This window comes from Camelus bactrianus, chromosome X (assembly GCF_048773025.1).
Source record: "Camelus bactrianus isolate YW-2024 breed Bactrian camel chromosome X, ASM4877302v1, whole genome shotgun sequence".
Taxonomy (NCBI): Eukaryota; Metazoa; Chordata; class Mammalia; order Artiodactyla; family Camelidae; genus Camelus; species Camelus bactrianus.
Window position 1 is genome coordinate 18695185 of NC_133575.1, and position 12824 is coordinate 18708008.

General features: G+C 39.5%; 1 non-coding gene across 1 annotated transcript; it reads left to right on the forward strand.

Moving 5' to 3' along the window:
* Positions 1-1021: 1021 nt before the first annotated feature.
* On the forward strand, positions 1022-1168 carry LOC123618729 (small nucleolar RNA SNORA12). The gene has a single exon (XR_006727195.1). It is a non-coding gene; the product is annotated as a small nucleolar RNA SNORA12 (small nucleolar RNA).
* Positions 1169-12824: the final 11656 nt, after the last annotated feature.

The following is a 12824-nucleotide window of genomic DNA, read 5'->3' on the forward strand; positions in this document are numbered from 1 at the left end:
TGCTTTCGAAAGAATTATCATTTAAATGCTTCTGTTTTTTTTTTTTAATTTATTTATGACTTAATGGAACTGAGGAAGACAGATTTGAAACAGATACTATCTTTCTTTTTGTCCTGGGCCATACTTCCAATTTTTAAAACTCTTTTTCTCCTTCTGTGTGTGTTTGTGTGTGTGTAAGAGAGAGAGAGAACCTGAAACTAACACTGTAAATCAACTACACTTCAATACAAAATTAAACATTTTTTTTAAAAAGAGAGAGAGAGGATTTGTAGTTCATAGAAAGACAAAGAGAACTTCTAAAATGTCCTAATATCTGGGGCGAGATTGAAATAAAGAGTATGTTTTCACATTATGAGGTCTCATCATGAGAATGGACAAGATTAATTTTATGCCAGTTCTTGTATATTCTTTACTCCATGGTATTTGAGAGCTGGCTCCAAGTCCCTTAGAATAAAGGACAAAAATAAGAGAAACCAGTAAGATTCCTCTTCTCCCCAGAGTTCCCAGCACTGGAAAGACCAAGGGAACCCCAGATTTCACAAGGCACTCCCAAGTCCAGCCTCTTACTCCCCGGGTTCTGCATGCTCACTGAGCCATTTTGGTGAGCCAGAGAGAGTTCCCAGATGCTTGATTGTCAGGGCTTGCCTTAGAGGACCACACTGAGTGGGGCTCTATAGTTTAGGGAGAGATATTAGTGTCTTCTAGAAACTCAGATTCAGTTGTACCAGGGATGGCGCACGTGCTATCAGCAGAGCAGCGTATGAAAGTGATTATACACCTGCTGATTGGTTAGGAGGACACATGACCCTTGGATCTGTCTACCATATAGTCTCCAAAGGAGACAAAGACTGTGTTGAGTTGGTTGAAAGCTGTGTAAATAAATGTGTGTTCCTGTAATATTAGGATTCATGTGCAGGAATTACAAGGGGATGAGAAGAAAAAAGCCTAATTGCATTTTGGAACAAAAAGTAAAAATGTAGTATCTACTTTCCTTTTAAGTGGCTTTAAAAAATGCTCAGATCGTTGTGGTGGTTTTCTTTTTGGCCCACTTGTTAAGTTTTCAAATGGTCCTGACTCTGCCACAGTTATACATAGGAGCTGGCAAAGGCTGAATGACAAAAAGATCTCTTTCTAGCCTTTCCCGAATCAGAGATTGGCTCCTACATGTGGCAGGAAACAAAATGTTTAGCTAGCTAAACTTTAGAAATGTGGAGGGTTCTAAATTGTTTAATTCCCTCCAAATAAAGACTAAATATTCCACGTATACTTACATAGTTTCTATTCATTTTTTTCTTGCGTATGGCCTACACACTAGACATTTTCCTTCAAGAAGATAAAGAGGTGACAAATCATATTCTTTGCAACTTACTGCTAAATTGAGGAATTGAGCTTCATTTTTGCTAAAGAGGGATGGATGTTTTTGGTATGATAAAACCAAGGAAGTTGTAAGAAACCACCTCAGCTAAAGATTCAAGAATACGAGTGCCATTCTTCTCTAAATAACTCAAAATTCTATTCTTCTATCCTGTTACCTGGCAAATGTGTTCAGCATAATATATGGGAAGACAGCCGTCCCTTCTAAAGGAGCCGGCAGATTTTGTTTCCAAATCCTCAGGCTGCATAGCACTCCCCACCCCCACCCCTCGCCTGAATGTCCAGAAAACATCTCTTTCTGGCAAACAGGAACCCCTTTTCTCACCATGAAGACTTTGCAGCAAAGACTGGTAAAGGGACAAGAAGAAATGGGATACAGTTTTCATCTTGAGCCTTAAATTCTCTGTAGAAAATCAGTCGACTCCACTGTGTGACATCTTGAAAAAAACTGGCTCTGTCAGTCAATCAACAGATTTTTATGGAACCCCTACTATGTGCCAGGCTCTATGAGGGGCCCACAGGAGCACTCCACACCATTGAGATATGGTGGAAGAAGCAAGGACTTTGGAATTAGATTTATACTACCAACTTACTTTATGAACCAAAGGAAGAGAGGACAGTAAATCAGTGGTATAAAATGATTTTACATAGATTTTAGGAATAGCAGAAGGGCTGCTAGAAAGAACTAGGCTAACCACACTATTTTCTACCAGGGTACTTGAGGGGATCCCTGTTTTAATGAATAAATAAAAGTGATGTGTAATTATCATATCAATTGCTTGCATCTAAGTGAGTGCTTCTGGAGTTATTTGATGGTGCTTAAAAATCTCTGGTCTCTGAAGTGCTTTAACGTCTCCTTGACTCTTATCTATATTATTAATTTGCAGATCAAAGTTAACTTGGTGCTATGCAAATGAAGAAACTTCAGATGAATGGGATTTTATGGTAAAATTTTAAATCCATATTACTTGTAACAAAACTGCAATATATTTTGAGTAAACGTGTCAACATATCTAAAAGAGACATTATGGCTTAAAGCAGCATTAATCCAATAGAACCTTCTGCAATGATGGAATATTCTTTATCTGCACTGTCCAAAGAAGGTAGCCACTAGCTACGTGTGACTATTGAGCACTTGAAATGTGGCTAGTGTGATTGAGGAACTAAACTTCCTCACAGCATTTGGGGTAAGAGAAATTGAGATAACGTTCAGATATTCTCCTATTTCCAAATAAGTCTCAATCAAGTAGCAAAGTTAAATGCAAAGAAAATGAATAACAAACTCTTTCATATAAATGGAGTTTCCATCCTGCAATTAAAAATATAGTTGACCCTTAATAACATGGGATTGAACTGTGCAGGTCCATTTACACACAGATTTTTTTTTCCAATAGTGAATACCACAGTACTACACCATCTGTGTTGAATCCTCAGATACAGAGGGCTAAATTATACTCGAATTTTTGACTGTGCAGAGTGACGGCCCTCTGTATTGGTCAAGGGTCAAATGTGTTATCAAATTCATAATTATCCCCTCTGTTCAGATATAATATTTAATGACAATGCTTATACCTATTAGCTGGTAAACAGCATCATTAGCAATGGCCAGAAATGGTCATGTGTCAGCTTGGGGGTATCAATGTATAGTGCCCAAAAGTGTTAGCAGTCAGAAAGTTAAATTTACAGAAATTGAGATTAGCTTTTGTGTGAAAAGTACATTGAGAACAGAAAAGCATGATTAAAATGTTAATGTGATCACTTATTTATCATTGTTACAATTAATAATGTAAATAATCTTGCTTGCCCAAGGAGATTAAATATTGAACTAGGAGAAAATGAGGGACAACTCAGCAGAACAGGCTAGCGGTTAGGAGTTTGAGTACTTTCATTGAATATAATCATGTGAAATAAGGCATATAAAGTACTTAGGACAGGGTATGCCACCTACTAAGAACTAAAAATGCCGGCTACTATTACGATAACAAGTGATGCTATTAAAAGATCTATGAGGTTAGAAGCCTTTGGCTAATTTTCAGCTCACAAAAGGTATGGGAGTACACAGTGATATTTGTACAGATTTAATTCTACATCATTGTACATAGAAAGATCAATTCAATTTTCCGTATCTGCCCCAGTTGAGAACTGAATGTGGTTGTTTTGATACCACTTCAAATCTATTTTTAGAAAGAGGCATGAATGAGTGAATGAATGAATGAATAACTAAAATGCCTCCTGATTCCCCCATTAACTCAATAAAATGAGATGGCAACACTCATGAGTCTTCAATATACAAATTTCTCCAAACCTGAGATAATACGGAGGTGAAAGGGGAACAGACCAATGGAGGGAAATGGTCTACCAGTCATGTAGGTCTAGTCCCTGGTAGATATGGACCCAGATCATTTCCTGAGGCATATGGTGCTTTAACCAGCCATCCACAGCCACCACTCTCTGAGAAGTAGGGTGAAACCACCTTCACTATGAAGCAGAGAGATTACATCATGGCTAGTCCTAATCTCTTCTTCACATCATCTGGAATCCTTCTTACTATTTTGTCCCACTGCCTGAACGTTTTCCATCTAGGACTCATTTGGTTTAACAAAGCTCCACTAAAATGCACATTCCTCTAGGCACCCCCTACTGAAATAAATAAATAAATAAATAAATAAATAAATAAATAAATAAATAAATAAATAAATAAATAAATAAATAAATAAAAAGACCGTAGAAGGTAGTATGACTTATATGATAGCTGCATTGCATGGAATCTGGAAATGGATGTTCTAATCAGGATTTTGTGACTCCTCCACTAGAAGAGTTTCTCATTTTATAGGATAATGAACACTTCGTTAAAACATTTCTCCAATGCCCTCAGGCTCCCATAGCATCATTCTTGGCCTTGAACTACCTACAGTTGCTCATAGGGATTTGACCTTTCTTTTTTTTAGAAAGAGAATTTGTTCCTGGCATCCAACTCTGTCCAGGGTGCTTGCATCCTCAGTAAGGGGATAAAGAACCATTAGCCACAGTTTTTCTTTTTTATCACCTTAAGATGGAGAGGATAATATTTCTATTTTGAGTGTGAATTCTCATAATTATCACAGGTCTGTTACACTCGCAGATATATAGGACTTAACTTTCTGAACCTACTTTGATCATCAAAGAGGCAAAAATCAATAAGAAAGCATGGACATTACCTCGCGCCAGAATTTGGGAGTGCAGTTGTCCCTGGTGTCATCTTCCATGGTGCATTCCTGGTGGCCCACCATGTCTGCCCCAATGTGCTGGCCCTCTTATCTAGAGTCCTCTCTCTTCACTCTGGAGTTCTCTTGAGTCACTGGGTGAAATTTTTCCTTCTCTGGATTTAAGGCAGCACTTGACCGAAAGGTTAAGCTTAAAGATAAGCTTGGAGGAGCTAGTTGTAGCCCAGTGATTGAATAAGCAGAGATCCCAGTCGCCGGGCACTCTTGCTTTCTTTACCACAAGCCTCCTCTTGTCCCCTCTGGGCTGTTGTTCATTGACAATTGCTGTGCTCTGGACTGGCGCGATGACAGCCTGTTGTGTGGGGACAGGCAGGTTGGTGAAAGCTGCACTCGTGAAAAAGGCCATTGTTTAATCTACCCCGTCCCTCACTGGAGCTATGGCAACAAATTCCGTTGGTGAATTAACTATGTCATTGTGTGCAGGCTCGACTGATTATGCCCCTGGAATGACAAACATTTTCTCTCTTTTTTTGCAAGATAAAAAGTGGTTAAGACCTTGAAGTGTTAATATACAACTCAGCACTTTTCTTTAAATAGGAGAATAAAGATAGAGAAAATAAATCGCTCAAACTTACTTAGAGTCTAATAAACATTTTACCTCTTCCAAGCAGCTATTCTAAGCACCATTGGCAATGAATTTGTGCATTTTAACAATGTTGAATCTTCACAATGAGTGTTAAGATAATTTCCCCTCAGATAAAGCTGTGTGTTACAAGAACTCTTTAAATGCACATGTGCTTGAGGCTTTCCCTGAAACACAAATTCCTTTAAAATCTGGCTGCAGCAAAGTGCTATGGGAACTTTGGCTGCTGACTGTTAATGTGAGTATTATAATTCAGTTCCAAAAAACTGCTGTCCATCTAAAGTCCCCTTAATCATATAAAGATTTCCTATGTCCCATCCTGGCAGGAAAACTTAGTCACTTTCTTACATATTCCATCTTCCGGATGGTAAAACTTGCTCTGATTAGTTGAAGGATCCCTTCAAGCTTTCTGTCCATCCATCATTCCATCCATCCACCCACTCATCCATCCTGCACTTTCTCTGGCCAGGTGCTGTGCCGGTTGCAGGGGAGCTAGGTCAGTGAATTTGCTGCTAGTTTCCTAGCATGGTAGTACATACTGTGCTGACTTGGTGAGCTGGAATCACATTTCCAAGGATCCCCTCCCTTACAGCTCTGGGTTAGAGTTGACCAGAAGAGGAATTTGCACAAGGTTTGGAAGGCAGGAGCGAAGCAATGTGAAGGTACAGAGAGTGGTTGGGTGTGGTGATGAACAGAGGGCAGGTGACAGTGGGTGTCAGCTTGTCCTCACTCTCTTCGCTCTGAGTCCAGTTGTTTTGTTTTTTGTATGTGTTTGTCTTTTTCTTAAATGGCAAGGTAGGTAATTTAAGGTTTATTTATTTTTTTATTGAACCCAGGACCTTGTGCATGCTAAGTATGCACTCTACCACTGAGCTATACCCTCCCCACTTCTTCCCAACTGCTGACACTGTTGACCAACAGCAGCCCTGGACCACCATCAGATGTCTGTGCAGCCGCCCTACAGAGCTTTCCCGAGCTTCCCATGTGCTTCCTTCTTCACTTTGGCAGCTGGTTGTCCTGGGCTTCTGACTGCCAGGAGCATGGCTTCTCCCATCCTCCAACCTTCCCTAGACCTCCACTCCTGCAGTCCCTCCCACAAAGGGCAGGTCTATTTTCTATAATAAATCCCTTCCTCCATGGCCAATAGTGGTTCTGCTTCCCTGACCGAACTAGGACTGATACACTTATTTTTCTAAATGATACAAGGACTATTAGGACAGAATCCTCAGCATGGGGGAAGTTTAGCGGTCAACAGGGAGAAAACCCCATGGAACTTGTGTCTAGAAGCCACCGGGAACCCAAGGAAATAGATGTTACATTTGTATTGGATCTCTTCCCCCAGTTGCCTTTAGCCCTCAGCTTGCAACACTTCTTTTCAGATCCATGTTTGCAGATACCTCTACCTTCTTCCTTCCTATGGTTTCCCTCATCCTCATTCTTACCCACCATGGATCCTCCCCCAAAGAGGCTGAGATTGACAATCAGAGATAAGCTACATTCCTGTGCTGGGTTCCAGGTAGTAAACTAAAAGAAGAAGAAGAAGAAAAAAACAAGTTCTGGGAACATTATTTCTTCCCAAGTGATTCCCTGGATCCATTGAAATGATGGTCCAACTCTATGCAGCTCAGATCAATTCGAACAGATTTCCCTGAATCTAAACTGAAGCCTGGTTCAGCTGTCAGGAAAACACCATCCACCTCTATTTGCACTCGTTTGCTCTTCTCAATAACAGAAAAATCACTCTTGTGTCATCAAGGCCCAATGGTTCACAAGAGAGGCTAGTTTTGAAATTGCCTCTTGTTGTCATCTCTTTGAATAATAGTGCATTTGATTATATTTTCGAGCTTCTTATCTCACGTCCAAAAGAAGAATCACTGCCAATCTATTCCTTCAGTTAATTTCTGCTTAGAGTAGGTGATTATTTGTCATAAGCATGAGAAAGTTGAGAGGGTAGGGCTTGATTAATTCTGACTGTAAAGCAATAGAATGGAGACAGGGCTACCAACACAACTACTTATTGTATTCTTATCACAGACCTAGTCAGGTCAATAAATTAAATCGTTTACCCTTGGATTATGAAGGTGTCTATTATCTGAACACCTATTGGTGGCTTTCTGGGGTCTTCTCTACTTTTGAGAGTCTCTTCAACTAAAATGGTCTTAGAAGAGCCCTGTTAACCATCCTCATGGTCTACCACAAGGGGCACTCCAGAGCTCTGAGAGTTGTGTCAGTGGGTGGAGCCTAGTTGCCCAGGCCCACAGAGTTGGAAATGGGTGGGCAACAGGTGTCAGCTACTCTATAGGGCACCTGGTGGGAATTAGAAAGAGGTGTCCTCCAGTCCAAAGGTGAGCAGAGAGAGGGCTGAATTCTAGCTCCTATTTTCCCAGTCTGTGGGAACCTTTGCAGCCCCTGACCCTCAGAGAAAAGGATGTTGTTGGGGAAGAAAACTGTGTCTGCCCTATCACAGGAGATACACATCTGAATTTGGGGGACAAGTATCCTCATGGCCCAGGAGGTGTTTTATACCAGGAAGCGTGGATGGTCAACTGGGCCTTGGTTCCAGAGCTGGTGAAATCACCCTCCTTTTGCATGGATTCCCCAGCAGCATTCTGTTGGCTTTCTTGTACCTCATTAGTGGGCAGGGCGTGCCCTGGATTGTGGCCTTTGGTGCCATGTTTAAGAGGGCTCTACTTTGGCGCTCCTCCTCTGAGAAGTCCATGTGGTCATGGAGACATGGTGCATGCCTGGAGACCATCAACCACCTTCTGGAACACTCTGGAGTTCTCTGCCAAGATGTCCTCAGCCTGCTTCCAGGGCATGAGTGGCCTCTTCCTCAGGGCCGTCCTCCTGGGGGTTACCTCACTGCAGAGCTGCATTTCCCTGGGCACAAGGGGTGGTCAAGTTTTTAGCAGGAAAACGTGAACAGGATCTGGATGTCTGGGCTGGCCCTACCTTTTGATGTGGCACAGAGGAAGGGCTTGGCTTCCCCTCCCTGTATATACACACATATATACATATATACGTATATTTGTGTGTGTGTATGTGTGTGTGTGTGTGTGTATGTATACATATATATATACAATCTGTTAGCATGATTTCAAACTTTTCAATATTTAGGCATATATGGACCTCCATTTATAGTCTTGCCCTAACCCCACAAATATTAGGAGCAGGCCCAGCTAGAAGTCTTCTAAATCACTGTATAAATTAATGAATTCATTAGCATTTTCTGGTTATTTTAATTACAGTTAATTACAGGTAGTTTGTCAAAAGTCTGATCATCTGTGAATGTGTGAACAATATGATTTCCTGAATCTAAGTGGCTGAGGGCTAGAATCTAGACTGAGGTGAAATAATTTGCTCCATCTAGCATAGTTCTAGCATAGTTCTTGGTATATAGTAGTTGCTTTGAAAAGAATTGTTAAATGAAGAAATGAATCCCTGAAGCATTTTGTAACTGACCGACATCCTTTGCTGCGTGTGTGCCAGATAACTAGGCTGAGAAGCTCTTTGACTGATGAATTCACCCAAGGCTATTTTGTGTGTGTGTTGAGGGTGGGGTGGTTTTAGTTTTGAGATGAAGCCAGAGAACAGATGAAGAGATGGCAGCCTCTTTGACCCTGGAGGAAAGTGACTACCTGGGGCCCCTTCCCTTGCTGCTTTTCTTGCTGCCCTGGAATTATCTAGCAACAGTTCTAAAGAAGGAATGCAAAGCATGGACTAAAAACATAGTCCAATGATGTCAAGACATGTTCAAGTGTCAAATTTAGGTATTTTGCATATTACTCTTTCCATTGGATTTTTTTTTAAAGTTAGGTTATTTATTTGAGTTCTTTCTATTTTCTTTTTGAAGTCTTTTTTCAACTTTTAAAAAACTTTTTTAAATTTATTTTTTATTGTATTTTGTTTATTTTTTAGGGCAGGGAGGTAATTCGGTTTATTTATTTATTTTAATAGTGGTCCTGGAGATTGAACCCAGGACCTCGGGCATGCTAATGCAAACTCTACCACTGAGCTATAACCTCCCTGCCTCCATTGGATTTTTGAGCATCTACTTTGTGTCAAGCTCTCAACCAGGTGAAAAATGAAGGCAATTATAGCAGTACCAGTCTTCATGGAATTACAAATCAGTATACAAGGTGTGTTCAACTGAACATTTCCATGGCTTAGATAATCGATTTTGCCACCCTCGACTCATCATTGTCTGTTCCCTCCTATCCAGCTTTGTTTTGCTTCATGGTACCTATTGCCAAGGGACAGATTATGTGTACTGGTTTATTGTCTATCTCTCCAAGCAGAATGAGAGGGCCAGGACTTCACTGCTGAGATCTTCAGTGCCTAGAAGAGGGCCTGGCACATATAAAGTGCTCAGTAAACATTTTGTTAATGAACAAATTCATTTGGCATCAAAGTTGCATTATTTTCTTCTTGAACAATTTGGCTTTGAGTGGATAGAGAGTACAAAGCAAAGCAATCTGATTTGACAGTGGGAGGTACTTCTGAAAGGACTGCAGGCAGATAAATCATCCTGAGGATGGAGTTTCGATCTGGAGAACAGCTTGTGTCAAAGAAAAGAAATGCATTGAGAAATTGCAGGGAGCCAGGACTTTTGGAATTTATGAGCTTTCTTTTTAGGCACATAATAGTTTTCATTTGCGGTAACCTGCTGAAACAACCGAGCTCCAAGCAAAGAAATGTATCTGTTGATCCATTTGGGCCATTGATAAAACTTTCCTAGGATGTTAGAGTGATAAGCCAAGTAACTCAGAAATTGTTTTCTTCCCCTCACCTCATAATAATTATTTTAATGGATGGCTTAGGTTTTGCCGACATTTTTCTCCTAATGGAAAAACTGACTTTCTGCCTGGTATAGAACTGACCTGGAGAAAAACAGAACATGATATATTTTGTAATTGCCTTGATCTTCCCCGTGGCTTTTTGCTGTTTACCAGCAGCTGTTTCATGACGCAAGATTTCTGTGCTTGACTGGAGAACCTGGCTTATTGTATCTTTCTCCTTTTCTTTTCCTTCGCCTCCATTCTCTCACCTACCAAGGCAAAAGGGAGTCTTTAATTTCAACTGTGAACCTTAAAGAAGTTATTTTGTGGGCGGGGCCACCAAGTCAAAGGATTTCTAAGAACTCCGCCTCCAAATATTCCTGACTGTGGACAGTGCAACTGCAGCAACAGGCGATTATATGAGAAAGATGTGTAGATACCCTTCGAAAATCTATGAAGAAAGTGTAACACTTCCAAACTTTTGATTCAAGAAAACGAACTCTAATGTCTTGAAATAAATCAAGGTTTAAGTTAAGAAACTGTGTGCCAGCATTTTGGAATCTAAACCAAGATGCCAATTGAGAAATGGCTTGGCTTCTCTCCACACCAGGTTCCAAAGGAAACAAAATGTTGAGTGGCTTAGTAGTGGCATTCTAGCTCCTCTCTGGCATAAATAGACACTTTAGCAGAAATGCAAAGAAAGAAAATTCTGTTCCCACAGTTGTGCCACCTGCCCTAGTTGAGGGAAGGGAAAGATGGTCATCTGTTTTGGGCATTAAAATCTTAGATGGCAACAGACAATTGGAGATTGAAATTTAAAAAATATATACCAGTTTAAAACAGAATAAAAAACATGAAATACTTAAGGATAAATTTAATGAAATTTGTGGTACTTGTGTGTACTGAAAACTATAAAAGAATCCTGAGAAAAATTAAAGAAAACCTACAAAAAGGGAGGGATGTTCATGGATTAGAAGACTCAATTGTTAAAATACCTGTTTCCTCCAAATTAATCTATAGATTCGATATAATCCCAGTCAAAATCCCAGCAAAATTTTTGATAGAAATTGACTACCTGATTCTAAAAATTATCTCAATTAGTCAAAATAATTTTGAAAAATAAGAACAGTGTTGAAGAACTCAGACTCCTGGATGTTAAGACTTACTGTAAAGCTACAGTAGTCAAGACAGTGTGGTATTGCCATTAGTACAGAAATTTAAATAAATGGAACAAAACAGAAAATCCGAAAATAGGCCCACATATGCGATAGGTCAATTTTTGATAAAAGTGCCAAGATAATTCAAAGGCAAAAACAAACCCCTGCCTTTTAAGAAAAACTTGCCATTCATAACAGCATTGCTAACAATAGCCAAAAGCTGGAAGCAACCCAAGTGTCTATCATTAGATGAATGGAAAAACAAAATATGGTATATATTATTCAGCCTTAAAAGGGAAGGAAATTCTAAGACATGCGACAGCATGGATGAAATTTGAGGACATTATGCTAAGTGAAAAAAGCCAGTCATGTCCCCTCTAATACTGTATGATTCCACTTATACGAGCTACCTAGAGTAGTCAAATTCATAGAGACAGAAAGTAGAACGGCAGTTATCAGGGGCTAGGGGGAGGGAGGAACGGGGAGTTAATATTTAATGGACACAGAATTTCAATTTGAGATGATAAAAAAGTTCTGGAGATTGGTTGCACAACAATGTGCATGTACTTAACACTTCTGGACTGTACACTCTAAAATGGTTATTATCAAGATTATGGTTATTATTAAGATGGTAAATTTTACATTGTGTATTAAATTAAAAAGATGCTAGAACAACTGAATAACTACATGCAAAAAATGAACCTCTATTCTTATCTCATACCATATACAAAAATTAACCATGAAATGGATCATAGACCTGGATGTAAAAGTGGCTGTGCTATTTTACATTCCCTCCAGCAATGTATGAGAGCAACTCAAAATGGATTAAAGACTTCAATGTAAGACCTGAAACTGTAAAATTCCTAGAATAAAACAGGAGAAAGTCTTTGTGACCTTGGTTTAAGCAGAGATTTCTTAGATAGGACATAAAATACATAAACCATAAAGGGAAAACGTGGATAAATTGAATTACACCAAAAACAAAAAAAAAAACTTTTGGTCTTTAAAGACACAGTTAAGAAAATGAAATAATAAACTGCAGACTGTGAGAAAAAAAGCAAAAAGTATTTATAAAGGACTTTTTATTAAGGATGTATACAAATTCTTGTGATTTAATCATTGGACAAATAACTCAATTTTTTAAAAATGGGCAAAAGATTTCAATAAATACTTCATCAAAGAATGTATACAAGAGATGGCCAAGCGACTTCTCATTTCTGCTCTAACATGTAAAGTGCATGGACGTTGTTGCTACCATTGTTACATCAAGAAAAATATGGATAAACTGAAAATCAACGACTTTTCTTAGACCCATCAGAGAATTGAGAAAATAGGGCCAATTGGCATCCCCAAATCCGAGAGACAGGCACATACAGAGAATCACAGCTGAGATCTGCTTATCTGGAATAGAAGCTGCTGGAACCATAATCTGGTGGGAACACTTAAATGGTAATTTTGATGAATTGCTAAAGGCTGAGTAAGGACTAGCATGAAATTTAGAAATTCCTGGAGAGTTGCTGCAATCATAGGGAGGACCCCACACTTCTCTGGGCTTTTTCTCCAAGAACCCCACCAGATTCTCATTTTGAGGATCTGAGAAAGATCCCCTGGGGGCCCTGGCAGGGGAAGAGGAAGAATAACCATTTAGAAACACTTCCAGAATCTTCTT